The sequence below is a fragment of the Neophocaena asiaeorientalis genome, unplaced genomic scaffold, assembly GCF_003031525.2.
Source record: "Neophocaena asiaeorientalis asiaeorientalis breed wild unplaced genomic scaffold, Neophocaena_asiaeorientalis_V1.1 scaffold82, whole genome shotgun sequence".
NCBI classification, from domain to species: Eukaryota; Metazoa; Chordata; class Mammalia; order Artiodactyla; family Phocoenidae; genus Neophocaena; species Neophocaena asiaeorientalis.
In genome coordinates this window covers 1,123,011-1,137,933 of record NW_020173068.1, presented here as the reverse complement: position 1 = coordinate 1,137,933, position 14,923 = coordinate 1,123,011, and the positions used below count along the sequence as shown (strand labels likewise).

Below are 14,923 nucleotides of genomic sequence, written 5' to 3'. Positions count from 1 at the left end.
AGGCACCCGGGGGCTCTATCTCTAGGCTCTGTGGCCTGGGATCCGCAGCTTTCGGGGATTCTGGCCCCTTTTTCCTTATCCAGGCCCCTAATGACCTCCACCTGTCCTCAACCTGAGCTCCCCATCGTGGAGTGAGGGAGCCTCGGGCTGGGGCAAGGGGAGCTGGGGAAACGCGCAACAGGGAAGATGCTGTCCGTGTGGGTGTTTCTATGGGGCGGGAAGGGGGTACTCTCTAGGGAAGGCGCAGTGAGAGGGAAAGGCTCTAAAGGAGACCTACTGTAGGGGAGCATGAGAGGTAAGCCATTTCGAGGGAAACCCATTTGGGGGTTCTATAAGGGGAGCTATTGTGAGGGGACGTCTCCATAGATGGCCGTTTCTGGGGAAAATATCCTATGGGGAAGGCAAGTGAATTAATCATACAGAAGGCACTGTGGAGGTTCTCAATAGGCGAATCTTTCCGGGAGGAAATGTTCTATGGGGTTGAGGATGTCATAATAGGGGGTCTTCAGAGAGGAGCCGTTGTGGGGTTGTCGATACAGGAGCCATTGTGGGAGCCTCTGCACCGAGAGCCGCTCCTCGGGAAACGTTCGTCAGGGAACCGTTCAGGAAAAAAACGTCCGCATTTTTTTCGGCTGGGGGCGTCGGGACGGGTTGGGGGTGGGGGCAAGCGCACGGCTGCGGGTCGAGTCTTCCTTACGCTTCGAGGCCGCCGGGTTGGACGTTGGGAGCGTGGGTGCCCAGAGTGAAAGCTACCGCGCCGCCGCTCTGGCCTGTCCTCAGGCTTCGCATCGTGGAGTGGGACTCTGCGGCGCCCCCAGTCACGCACACGGGCGCGCCTGGGGGCGGGGCCTCGTTCCGCCCCGCCCAGTCCACTTCGGCCTCCAGCAAAGCCTTATGCTGCCGCAGCAGGTCCCTGGCGCGGAGATCTGAACCGCCCTGGTGCTCGGCTTTCGTGCCCCGGTCTCCCAGGCCGGTTCCTTGCTGCTGTTTCCTCACCCGCTGCTAGTCAATTGTGCACCTTCCCTTCAGACGTTCAGCCGATTTCTAGCCGACCTAAGGTTAGCGGTGCGCGCCCAGCCTTGCGCAGACGTTAGGGGCTCACAGGGGCCCAGAGGATCCCTGCCCTTTATAGTTCAGATTCTGACTCGACCCGTTTCTGACTGCAGGGCCGTATGCAAGAAACCTAATCCCAGCGAGCGTCAGTCTTCTGTGTAATTGACAGTTTCCAGGCATCCTGTATATACAGGACGTATTTAATGATTTTGTCCTGCGTCGTATACTGACTTTGTCAGGATGCCTTAAATGTCCTGTATTTATCTTTTTATAATCAATTAAAAACTATTAGAGCTATTTTTCCGCCACAGCAATTGGTGCTTAAATCACTAACTGAAAATCCTACCTTTACAAATAAAAGATCTGTACAGTGTCTACGGTGTCTCCAGTGAGTTTAGCTGAGGGAAGACCAAAAGAAGGAACTAGAAATTAAAAGTACTTATTTTTCATATTCAAGAAAGGAAAGGACTTTTTTTGCTCAAGTTCTAAGTCCTGATCAAGTAACCACCATTATTTAGAGATAACTTCACATCAGTACACAGGCGCTACAAACCAGCCAATCAGCGACAGCCTCACTCCAGTGGCTTCTGAAAATCAGCCAGTGAACAACAGCTTCACTCCGGTAGGTAGGCTTCTGAAAGTTCGTAAATCAACGACAGTCCAGAGCTTCTGAAAGTCAGCCAATCATTGACAGCTCCATGCTTCTGGACAACAACCAATCAGCAAGTGCCTCACTCCAGGGACCAGGCTTCTGAGAGTTAACAGGTAATCAGCTTCCTTACTCCAGTAACCACACTAACAAAGCTGGAAGCCCGTCAATCGCTAGACGCTCACGCTTCTGAAATACTGCCAGTCCCGGAAAGCTAGCTTCCCAAAACATTGGATTGGGTTGGCTCAGCTCCGACTTTGTTAAGGGAGACTGTTCCTTACAAGTACAGCTCTCCTTTGCAAGCAGACTAGATATTCACCTTTGAGTTCAATTTGCTTTTCGTAAAATTAAGTTCGCAACCCTTTCACGACTCAACTCCCACCTTACCGTTAGATATGAATTTGGGCTCGTGACAGATGCAATGATGCAGCCATGAGATTTATTAAATACAACTTTTTCAGTTCTTGCGTTGGTCGCTATTACCAATTTTTTTCTTTTATAATTCAATGGGTGTATTCACAAAGTTGTGCGATCACCACTGTCATTTTAGAACATTTTCAGCACGCCCAAAAGAAACCCTATACCTTTTAGTAGTCATTCCCCCATTACTTCCCAACCATCCCAGCCATAGGCAACCACTAATCTACCTTTCTCTCTCTCTCTCTCCTCCCGTCCCCCTTCTATGGATTTGCCAATTCTGAACGTTTCACATAAATGGAATCATACAGTATGTGGTCCTTTGTTACTGACATTTCATTTAGCATAATGTTTGCAAGGCTCATCTGTGTTGTAGGATGAACAAGGATTTCATTTTTTATGGTTGAATAATATTCTATTACATGGTTATCTCACATATTTCTTATCCATTTCTCAGGTGATGGACATTTGTGTTGCTTCCACTTTTTTACTTTTTTTTTTTTTTTTTAGCTAACGGTGCTGTGAACACTCGTGTACAAGTTCTCCTGTGCGCACATGTTTTCAAGTCTCTTGGGTATATAACTTAGGAGTGGAATTGCTGGGTAACTCTATCTTTTGAGGAACTTCCAAACTGTTTTCCAAAACAGTTGGACCATTCACAGTCCCACCAGCAATGTATGAGAGTTCCAGTTTCTCCACCTCCTTACCAACACTTACTATCTGTCTTTTGGTTCATAGCCACCCTAGTAGCTGTGAAGTGGTATCTCACTGTGGCTTTGATTTGCATTTCCCTGACAGCTAATGATGTTGAGCATCTTTTCCTATACCTACTAGACATTTTTATGTTTTTACGGAGAAATGTCTGTTCAGATCTTTTGCCCATGTTTTAATTGGGTTGTCTTTTTATTAAGTTGTAATAGTTCTTTATATAGCCTAAATACAAGTCCCTTATCAGGTATACAACTTGCAAAATTTTTCTTGCACTCTGTGGGTTTTCTTTTCACATCCTTGATAGTGTCCTATGAAGCACACAATTTTTAATTTTGATGGTATCCAACTTATTTTTTTCTTTTGTTGCTTGTGCTTTTGGTGTCATATATAAGAAACCATTGCCTAATCCAGGGATTTACCCCTACATTTTCTTCTAAGAGTTTAGTAGTTTTGGCTCTTACATATAGGTATTTGATCTATTTGAGTTAAATTTTGTACTTGATATGAGGTAGAAGTTCAGCTTCATTCTTTTGCATGTGGCTATCCAGTTGTCTCAGCACCATTTCTTTTCCCATTAAGTTGTCTTGGCACCCTTGTTGAAAATAAATTGTTACCTCGTTTTTATTTGCTATATTTGAACCCCTAAATGCCAAAATGCAAGTGTGAATTTCATGATACATTTTCTGAATTAAATGAGGAAAATTCCTTTTGAAGCTCTTTGTGCAGTATGCAAGTGTTCATTCAGTATTGAAAATGGTGGAAAGTCAGATATAAACGAGCATATACTATCAGCTTAGAGTAAAAGATGTGTGATTTCTTCAACTTGCATCAAAGAAAGTGATAAAATAAAATTTTGATTAAAAGAACTCTAGATGAAGAACATAAAATAATCACAGCAGAAGTTGTAACAGTCTCCCACATTGTATATTGTCATCAGTCTTTCAGCTCAAATGACTCTTTGAATGTACTGCTACCAGGGGGATTTTCTAATTCCAAAACTGGAAGCAAAATTTCAAATGCCAGGACAAAACCTACTGCAATAATTAAAAATATAATAACTCCATTTACTATTGCAGTGATTATCAAAGCCCTAAATGCCTCATCTTTTTATGGATTCAAGTAATGACAAAGCAGAAAAATTTGCTTGTGCAATAACCTTCTTGTGAAAAGGCTCACTTGTAAGGTTATTTTAAGTAAAGACTCTTCCAGATGAGACTTCAGAAACAAGAGCAAATTTTTGCAGAGACTCTCTTATTGACTTAGGAGTTAACGAAGAAAATTGTACTGCTTTTGGTGGAGATGATAACAATACAAATGTTGGTAGATGTTCACATAAAAGTGCAGACATTGTTTATTCAAAGCTGAAGTAAAGCACGAATGTTTCTTCGGAAGCCGTTTGGCTATCTGGCTCATATTCTACATGGTGCTGCTCTTACAACATCTGATGTCTTTCCTGTTGACTTTGATGTAATTGTCATGAAATTTTTTCTTAAGCGCCAACTGAACAACTGAGGAATTTTTGTGATTTTGTTGGCATTCAGTACTGTTCATTTCTCTTGCATTCAGAAACATGTTAGCTTGCTTTAATAAATGGAGAATCCTCAGTTTATTTGAAGTACTGAATCACACTTTAATCCTAAAGAAAATGACCCTCAAATTCTTATTGACTTTAAGGGAAACTTAGTTACCTCTTGTTGATAGTTTATAATACCTCTTTAGCAATAGATTATGCAAAGTGAAAGAAGAGAAACCAGTGTTGTTGAAGCACTCCATTGCTTAAGGGAAGTGTAAAATGCACTAAAGAATGATTTTTTTAAAACATCTTTATTGGAGTATAATTGCTTTACAATGGTGTGTTAGTTTCTGCTTTATAACAAAGTGAATCAGCTATACATATATCCCCATATCTCCTCCCTCTTGCCTCTCCCTCTCACCCTCCCTATCCCACCCCTCTAGGTGGTCACAAAGCACTGAGCTGATCTCCCTGTGCTATGTGGCTGCTTCCCACTAGCTATCTATTTTACATTTAGTAGTGTATATATATGTCCATGACACTCTCTCACTTCGTCCCAGCTTACCCTTCCCACTCTCCGTGTCCTCAAGTCCATTCTCTACGTCTGTGTCTTTATTCCTGTCCTACCCCTAGGTTCTTCAGAACCTTTTTTTTTTTTTAGATTCCATATATATGTGTTAGCTTATGGTATTTGTTTTTCTCTTTCTGACTTACTTCACTCTGTATGACAGACTCTAGGTCCATCCACCTCACTACGGATAACTCAATTTCATTTCTTTTTATGGCTGAGTAATATTCCATTGTATATATGTGCCACATCTTCTTTATCCATTCATCTGTTGATGGACACTTAAGTTGCTTCCATGTCCTGGCTATTGTAAATAGAGCTGCAATGAACATTATGGTACATGACTCTTTTTGAATTATGGTTTTCTTAGGGTATATGCCCAGTAGTGGGGTTGCTGGGTCGTATGGTAGTTCTATTTTTCATGACTACCATCTCATGAAGAATTTGATTCTTGTACAAGAACTAAATACTCTTCCGGCATGGGAACCAGTGGAATCATCATGTATAGTGTTGAAGAAGAAAGGAAGAAAAATTGATGACAATGTTCTTTTTCTGTTACTGGATAACATTTTAAAAAGTTATTGATCAGGGGCTTCCCTGGTGGCGCAGTGGGTGAGAATCCACCTGCCCATGCAGGGGATGCAAGTTCGAGCCCTGGTGCGGGAAGATCCCACATGCCACGGAGCAACTAAGCCCGTGCGCCACAACTACTGAACCTGTGCTCTAGAGCCCATGAGCCACAACTACTGAGACTGCGTGCCACAACTACTGGATCCCCTGCTCCACAACGAGAGAAGCCACCACAATGAGAAGCCCACACACTGCAACAAACAGTAGTCCCTGCTCGCCCCAACTAGAGAAAGCCCGCGCACAGCAATGAAGGCCCAATACAGCCAAAAATAAATACATTTATAAAAAATAAATTAAAAGTTATTTATCAAGAGATGCAACATAATACTGAAAAATGAAAAACCATCTCATTCCATGAAAGATGGTATTCGCTTCAACAAGCCATATTTGAAGAGCAATTATCAGGGTTGTTAACTTCATCCTAGTATATGTTCAGTATATTGGCTCATAATGCTAATGTTGAGTATATTTTCTTATTAATGAATGTTCAATAGACAAAAGAACTAAAGAAGTTAGATGTGACCACTGTAGAAGCTATGATACAAAGAAAATGAACATAGACTGTGTCTGCAAGGAATTTTATAAGCAAATACCACAAAACAAGGAATTATTGAAAAGAACCAAATGATCAGAAGAATATAATTACAAAAATGTATGATTTAGATACTTATAATTTATTTTCTATGAATAACAAATACTTTTAAAGTATATGTACCACGCAATATTTTTCTTTTCTATCAATGTAGATATGCATAAGCAATTAGATATTATTCAAATTTAACTGAGCCCCCCTGTTTTTCATTTGCTAAATCTGGCAACCCTACTCATAAACGATCTGAGATACTATGTGTTACCCAGTTAAGAGGATCTTCTTAAAAGTTTTTCCCCAATAATCTTTTTTTAATGGAAGTATAATTTCCTTACAGTAAAATGGATAATAAAATACAGTACAGTTCAATGAATTTTAACAAATGTTTACAGTTTTAGAATCTTTGTGCCCTGCCCCCCTCACCAGCTAGGATACAGAACATTTCCATGACCATAGGAAAGTTCCCTGAGACCGCTTTGCAATCAAATCCCCACCTTGGCCCCAGACAATTACTGATTTGATTTTAATGGCCGTAGATTAATTTTATCTGCTCTTGAAATTTATATAAATGGAATCAGTATAATGATTTTGGGATTTATTCATTTTGTTATACATATCAATAGTTTGCTCCTTTTTACTGACGAGTAGTTTTCCATAGTTTGGACAAAATGTAATTTGTTTATCCATTTACTAGTTGGTAGACATTTCAGTTGTTTCCAGTTTGGGGCTATTATGTGTAAACTCCTATAAACATTTATGTGTAAGTCTTTGCATGACCTTATGTTTTAATTTTTCTTGGGTAAATACTTAAGAGTGGAATTGCTGGGTCATATGGTACACGTATATTTAGCTTTATAAGAAACCATCAAACAGTTTTACAAAGTGTTTGTTTTCATTTTACATTCCCACCTGCAGTGCAGGACAATTCCAGTTGTTCCATAACGTCACCACCACTTGGTAGTGCCAATCTTTAACTTTCATTCTCCTGGCTATGCAGTGGTATCCCAGTGGGGTTTTAATTTGCATTTCCCTAATGATAATGATGTTGGGTACCTTTTCATGTTCTTATTTAGCATCCGAATATCTTCTGTTGTGAAGTGACTTTTAAGTATTTTGCCCACTTTTTGCGGTACGCGGGCCTCACTGTTGTGGCCTCTCCCGTTGCGGAGCACAGCCTCCGGACGCGCAGGCTCAGCGGCCATGGCTAACGGGCCCAGCCGCTCCGCGGCATGTGGGATCCTCCCAGACCAGGGCACAAACCCGTGTCCCCTGCATCGGCAGGTGGACTCTCAACCACTGCGCCACCAGGGAAGCCCTATTTTGCCCACTTTTAAAAATTAAGTTGTATATATTTTATTACTGAATGAAAGGAATTTTTAAATGTATTTTGAATATGATTTGTTTCCCAGATATATGCATTGGGAATTTTTTCTCCTAGTCTGAGGGTTGCATTTTCATTTTCTTAAGCGGTATCTTTTATGAAACAGAATGCTTTAATTTTCATGAAGTCTAATTTATTTTTATTTAAGAAGTAAATGTGGCTAGCTATGGTATTGGGGCTGTAGGAACAAGAAGAGGTAGGAAGGCCTGGACCAGCTATGAGTCCTTACCTGAGATATTGATCCCCACCCCCCGCTCAAAGCCTCTAATCACAGTCTTGAACATGCAGAATAATAAAAGCTTGAACAGATTGAAGTTTGATTCTTTTGGCAAAGCTATTACATAACTACCTATGGTGGTCTGGAAGGCTTCTCAGTAGAAGTGACATTTGTGCAGGGGGTCCAGAAAATGAGTGATAATAAAAGCTATTATTTAAAAACACACTGTGTCCCAAGCACCTTTCATGTACTTCTTTGTGGTAGCCAACCTCCAAGCTGGCCCCCAGTGATTCTCACCTCCTATATTCAGGCCTTTGTACAGTCCCCTCCATTAAACAGTTAAGAAAACTGGACTTCAGAAATGTTAAGGAACTTGCCCAAATAAGTATCAGAGTAGAATTTTTTCCCTTGACAAATAATTTAAATTTTTTTTTCAATTTCCGTGAAGAAATAATAAAGGGAAACATCACAGCTTAGATAACAAATCTCTTCAGGCTTTCTTGAACCTCCTTAATTTTTCTCTAATGCTGTAACTTCTCTCAAAAAACCCAAGGCTGCCCAACTTTACACACTCCTCTCTATATCCTGTCATGCATTTCCCACTAAGCAAAGCAAATACTGGCACTATTAGAACAGAGTTTTACTTCTAGCTCTATCTTTCTCCAATGCTCTGCCTCTTTGAAGGGTTTTCTAGGAAGAGAATAAGGGAAGAGCATTAGAGGCAGAGAAAACAACAAATGCAAAGAACTGAGGGTTTGGCAGGATCCAGCTGCTTCAATATGGCTAGAGAACAAACTTCTTGGGAAAAGAGCTGGTATTTGGTGTGTAGAAATCTGTAAGTCAGGGCTTCCCTGGTGGTGCAGTGGTTAAGAATCCTTCTGCCAACACAGGGGACACGGGTTCGAGCCCTGTTCCAGGAAGATCCCACATGCCGTGAAGCAAATAAGCCTGTGCGCGCCAGCTACTGAGCCCGCGTGCCACAGCTACTGAAGCCTGCGCACCTAGAGCCTGTGCTGCGCCACAAGAGAAGCCACCGCAATTAGAAGTCCATGCACCACAATGAAGAGTAGCCCCCACTCGCTGCAACTAGAGAAAGCCCGCACACAGCAATGAAGACCCAACACAGCCATAAATAAATAAATATATTTTAAAAAAGAAAGAAAGAAACCTGTAAGTCATGCCAACAATTTTGGATTCCTCTACAGTAAAAAAAAAAAAAAAAAAACTTTAGGCAGGGGAGAGACATGCTATATCTGAACCTTCAAAAGATCTTTTGGTGATTTAGCAGACACTGTTGGTGCTCCTTGGCACTTACCATTTCCTTGCATGCTAGCCACCTTCCATGTGAGCAGGCTGGAAGGGCTGGGAAATTAATGCCTGCTGGAAACCCTCAGTGACTGAAAGGAGTTTTTGTATAAATACCCCAGCTTCTCACTCCTCAGGTGGGATGATTCTGAGGCATGTGTTCCACAACATTTCTCAAGATTCCCCAGGATTAAGCTCTAGTTGCCCATAGTGATAACTTGCTTGAGAAAGGGTACTCCATTGACTGCTTTCCCTTCCCCGAGTCTCTTCCCCATTCTCCTGATGATTTTTCCTGTGATTACCTCACAAACAAGGAACAGTTGTCCACCCTTATCCATGAGGGATATGTTCCAAGATTCCCAGTTGGATGCCTGTAACTGAGGATAGTACCAAACTCTCTATATAGTATATTTTTCCCTATACATACATATAAAGTTTAATTTATAAATTAGGCACAGTAAGAGATTAACAACAATAACTAATAACAAAATAGAACAATTATAACAATATACTGTAATAAAGTTATGTGAATGTGGTCTCTCTCTGAAAATATCTTATTGTACAAATTTAATGCCTTTTTCATCTTAACTAAGCACTTACGCACTGTGGCTGTAACTTTTGCAGTTTGAGGTGTGACAACAAAACTAGCACGGACTTCCTTTTTCCTTCACAATTTCACAGACGGAAGATTTGTTCTCACTGTAGATTTTAGCAACCCCAGCGTCTGACTTTTTTTCTTTTCTTATTAAGTTGAGAATATTCACCTTTTCACTTAAAGGAAGCACTCTACGACTTCTCTTTGGAGTATCAGAATTGCCGGTGTCACTACTCTTGCCCTTGGAGCCATTATTAAGTAAAATAAGGATTACTTGAACACCGCACTGCGATGCTGCATCAGTCAGTCTGATAACCAAAACTATTGGGCGGGATATGAAGGACAAAAGGATGATTCACGTCCTGGGCAGGACAGAGTAGGGCAGCATAAGATTGCATCATGCTACTCAGAAGGGGATGCAATCTAAAATTTATGAATTATTTCCAGAATTTTCCATTCAATATTTTTGGACTGAGGTTGACGGCAGGTAACTTAAACCTTGGAAAGCAAAAGTGAGGATAAGGGGGGACTTATACTCAAATTCTCATCTCAGGGTCTACTTCTGAGCAGGGGGAAAGGGAGGACTAGAGACTCCAACAGATGGAATAAGAGGTAATATAGCCAATGTTTATTCAACTGCACATTAAAATGTTGATTCTTTCCAAATTACTCTATGAATTAAATGAAATTTCCAACAAAATTCTAACAGGATATTTTTAATGGAACTTAAAAAAACGGATCCCTATGGTCATTAACATTAAAGTCAGTTGCAAAAAAGAAGAAAAAGGATAGGACACTTGCCCTACCAAATTTAATGCCTTTTCTCTCTTAAGATTTACTATAAATCTATCATAATGGCACAGGGTAAACAGTCCTAAACATATATGAGACCTTATTGTATAATACACGAGGCATTACAAAACAATGGGGGAATCGATGTATTCAATTCAATAAGTAGTGCTGGACAATTGACTACCAATGTGTAAAAGAATTAAATCTTTATGTGACATATGCAAAATAAACTGCACGTAATTTAAATATGAAAAACAAAACTTGCAATTATTAAAGAATATATTAATGTTTATAACTCAGAGAAAGGGGAGGATTTCTTAAGTAAGACAAAAATCAGAAATCTAAAGAAAAGACTGATACATTTGATCAAATCAAAATTCAAAACATATGTACAATACATAGTATAACCAACTTAACCATCCATGCTATAACATGGATGAAACTTGAAAGCATTATGCTAAATAAAAGAAGCCAATTGTAGAAGACCACATATTGTTTGATACCTTTTTTCATATGTGAATTTTATTTATTTATTTATTTTAACATCTTTATTAGAGTATAATTGCTTTACAATGGTGTGTTAGTTTCTGCTTTACAACAAAGTGAATCAGCTATACATATACATATATCCCCATATGTCTTCCCTCTTGCGTCTCCCTCCCTCCCACCCTCCCTATCCCACCCCTCCAGGTGGTCACAAAGCACCGAGCTGATCTCCCTGTGCTATGAGGCTGCTTCCCACTAGCTATCTATTTTACGTTTGGTAGTGTATATATGTCCATGCCTCTCTCTCACTTTGTCCCAGCTTACCCTTCCCCCTCCCCGTGTCCTCAAGTCCATTCTCTAGTAGGTCTGTGTCTTTATTCCCGTCTTCCCCTTAGGTTCTTCATGACCTTCTTTTTTTTTTAGATTCCATATATATGTGTTAGCATACGGTACTTGTTTTTCTCTTTCTGACTTACTTCACTCTGTATGACAGACTCTAGGTCCAGATAACTCAATTTCATTTCTTTTTATGGCTGAGTAATATCCCATTGTATATATGTGCCACATCTTCTTTATCCATTCAACTCTTGATGGACACTTAAGTTGCTTCCATGTCCTGGCTATTCTAAATAGAGCTGCAAAGAACATTGTGGTACATGACTCTTTTTGAATTATGGTTTTCTCAGGGTATATGCCCAGTAGTGGGATTGCTGGGTCGTATAGTAGTTCTCTTTTTAGTTTTCTAAGGAACCTCCATACTGTTCTCCATAGTGGCTGTATCAATTTACATTCCCACCAGCAATGCAAGAGTGTTCCCTTTTCTCCACACCCTCTCCAGAATTTATTGTTTCTAGATTCTTTGATGATGGCCATTCTGAGTGGTGTGACGTGATACCTCATTGTGGTTTTGATTTGCATTTCTCTAATGATTAATGATGTTGGGCATTCTTTCATGTGTTTGTTGGCAATCTGTATATCTTCTTTGGAGAAATGTCTATATAGGTCTTCTGCCCATTTTTGGATTGGGTTGTTGTTTTTTTTATATTGAGCTGCATGTGCTGCTTGTAAATTCTGGAGATTAATCCTCTGTCAGTTGCTTCACTTGCAATAAACTGGTGTTGAATTTTGTCAAAAGCTTTTTCTGCATCTATTGAGATGATCATATGGTTTTTATTCTTCAATTTGTTTATATGGTGTATCACATAGATTGACTCACGTATATTGAAGAATCTTTCAATTTTGCTATTTTTTCCTTCATTTCTTTTTCATTTATTTCTGATCTGATCTTTATGATTTCTTTCCTTCTGCTACCTTTGGTTTTTTTTGTTGTTGTTCTTCTTCTTTCTCTAATTGCCTTAGGTGTAAGGTTAGGTTGTTTACTTGAGATGTTTCTTGTTTCTCATATTTTCTCCATTCTATTTCCAAGATTTTGGGTCATCTTTACTATCATTACTCTGAATTCTTTTTCAGGTATACTGCCTATTTCCTCTTCATTTGTTTGGTCTGGTTGGTTTTTACCTTGCTCCTTCATCTGCCGTGTGTTTCTCTGTTCTCTCATTTTGCTTCACTTACTGTGTTTGGGGTCTCCTTTTTGCAGGCTGCCGGTTCTTAATTCCTATTGTTTTTGGTGTCTGTTCCCAGTGGCTAAGGTTGGTTCAGTGGGGTGTGTAGGCTTCCTGATGGAGGTGACTAGTGCCTGTGTTCTGGTGGATGAGGCTGGATCTTGTCTTTCTGTTGGGCTGGTCCACATCCGGTGGTGTGTTTTGGGGTGTCTGTGACCTTATTTATGATTTTAGGCAGCCTTTCTGCTAGTGCATGGGCTTGTGTTCCTGTCTTGCTAGTTGTTTGGCATAGGGTGTCCAACATGGTAGCTTGCTGGTCATTGAGTGGAGCTGGGTCTTGGTGTTGAGATGGAGATCTCTGGGAGATTTTCACCTTTTGATATTATGTGGAGCTGAGAGGTCTCTGGTGGACCCATGCCCTGAACTTGGCTCTCCCACCTCAGAGGCACAGGCCTGACACCCGGCTGGAGCACCAAGACCCTGTCATCCACACGGCTCAGAATAGAAGGGAGAAAAAAGAAAGAAAGAAAGAAATATAATAAAATAAAATAATATAAACTTGTTAAAATAAAAAATAATTATTAAAAATTAAAAAATAATTTTAAAAAAAGGAAAGAAAGAAAGAAGGAAGAGAGCAGCCAAACCAAAAAACAAATCCACCAATGATAACAAGCTCTAAAACTACAGAAAAAAAGAAAAAGGACAGACAGAACCCTAGGACAAAAGGTAAACGCAAAGGTATACAGACAAAATCACATACAGAAGCATACACATACACACTCACTAAAAGAGAAAAAGGAAAAATGTATATATATATTGTTGCTCCCAAAGTCCACCACCTCAATTTCGGATGATTCGTTGTCTATTCAGGTATTCCAGAGATACAGCGTACATCAAGTTGATTGTGGAGATTTAATCCGCTGCTCCTGAGTCTGCTGGGAGTGATTTCCGTTTCTCTGTTCGCACAGCTCCTGGGGTTCAGCTTTGCATTTGGCCCCGCATCTGCGTATAGGTCGCCTGAGGGCATCTGTTCTTCACTCAGACAGGACGGGGTTAAAGGAGCAGTTGATTAGGGGGCTCTGGCTCACTCAGGCCGGGGGGTGGGGGGAGGGAGGGGTACGGAGTGCAGGGCAAGCCTGCGGCGGCAGAGGCCAACGTGAAGTTGCACCAGCCTGAGGTGTGTCGTGTCTTCTCCCGGGGAAGTTGTCCTTGCATCACGGGACCCTGGCAGTGGTGGGCTGCATAATGCTCCCGGGAGGGGTGGTGTGGATAGTGAACTGTGCTTGCACACAGGCTTTTTGGTGGCTGTAGCAGCAGCCTTAACGTTTCATGCCCATCTCTGGTGTCCGCGCTGATAGCTGCGGCTTGCGCCCGTCTCTGGAGCTCGTTTAGGCAGTACTCTGAATCCCCTCTCCTTGCGCACCCCAAAAGAAAGGTCTATTGCATCTTAGGCAGTTCCAGACTTTTCCCCAGACTCCCTCACGGCTAGCTGTGGCGCACTAACCCCCTTCGGGCTTTGTTCGCGCAGCCAACCCCAGTCCTCTCCCTGGGGTCTGACCTGCTAAGCCCAAGCTCAGCTCCCAGCCCCCACCTGCCCCGGCAGGTGAGCAGACAAGCCTCTCAGGCTGGTGAGTGCTGGTTGGCAGCGATCCTCTGCGCGGGAATCTCTCTGCTTTGCCCTCCGCACCCCTGTTGCTGCTTTCTCCTCTGTGGCTCCAAAGCTTCCCCCCTCTGCCACCTGCAGTCTCCGCCCGCGAAGGGGCTTCCTAGTGTGTGGAAACCTTTCCTCCTTCACGGCTCCCTCCCACTGGTGCAGGTCCCCTCCCTATTCTTTTGTCTCTGTTTTTTCATTTTTCTTTTGCCCAACCTAGGTACGTGGGGAGTTTCTTGCCTTTGGGAGGTCTGAGGTCTTCTGCCAGCGTTCGGTAGGTGTTCTGTAGGAGTTGTTCCACATGTAGATGTATTTCTGATGTATTTGTGGGGAGGAAGGTGATCTCCACGTCTTACTCTTCTGCCATCTTTAGAAATCTATTTATTTTATTTTTGACTGCGTTGGGTCTTCGTTGCTGTACGTGGGCTTTCTCTAGTTGCGGCAAGTAGGGGCTACTCTTCATTGTGGTGCACAGGCTTCTCACTGCGGTGGCTTCTCTTGTTGTGGAGCATGGGCTCTAGGCGTGCGGGCTTCAGTAGTTGTGGCACGTGGGCTCAGTAGCTGTGGCTGGCGGGCTTAATTGCTCCGGTGGCATGTGGGACCTTCCCGGACCAGGGCTTGAACCCGTGTCCCCTGCATTGGCAGGCGAATTCTCAACCACTGTGCCACTAGGGAAGCCCTATTTGATTTCTTTTTAATGGAAGATCTAAAATAAGCGAATCTGTAGTGACAGAAAGCAGATTATTAGTTGCCAGCGGCTTGGAGGAGAGGGGGAATGGAGAGTGACTGCTTCTGGATTTCTTT

At 41.8% G+C, this 14,923-nt stretch overlaps 1 long non-coding RNA gene across 1 annotated transcript in view; it reads left to right on the top strand.

Annotated features, from left to right (window-relative positions):
• The first annotated feature begins 1,584 nt into the window (after nucleotides 1-1,584).
• Nucleotides 1,585-14,923, top strand: part of LOC112398615 (uncharacterized) — a 27,150-nt gene continuing 13,811 nt past the window's right edge. Inside the window, exon 1 of the long non-coding RNA XR_003003024.1 lies at nucleotides 1,585-1,818. This is a non-coding gene — a long non-coding RNA (uncharacterized LOC112398615). The remainder of the gene's footprint in view (nucleotides 1,819-14,923) is intronic.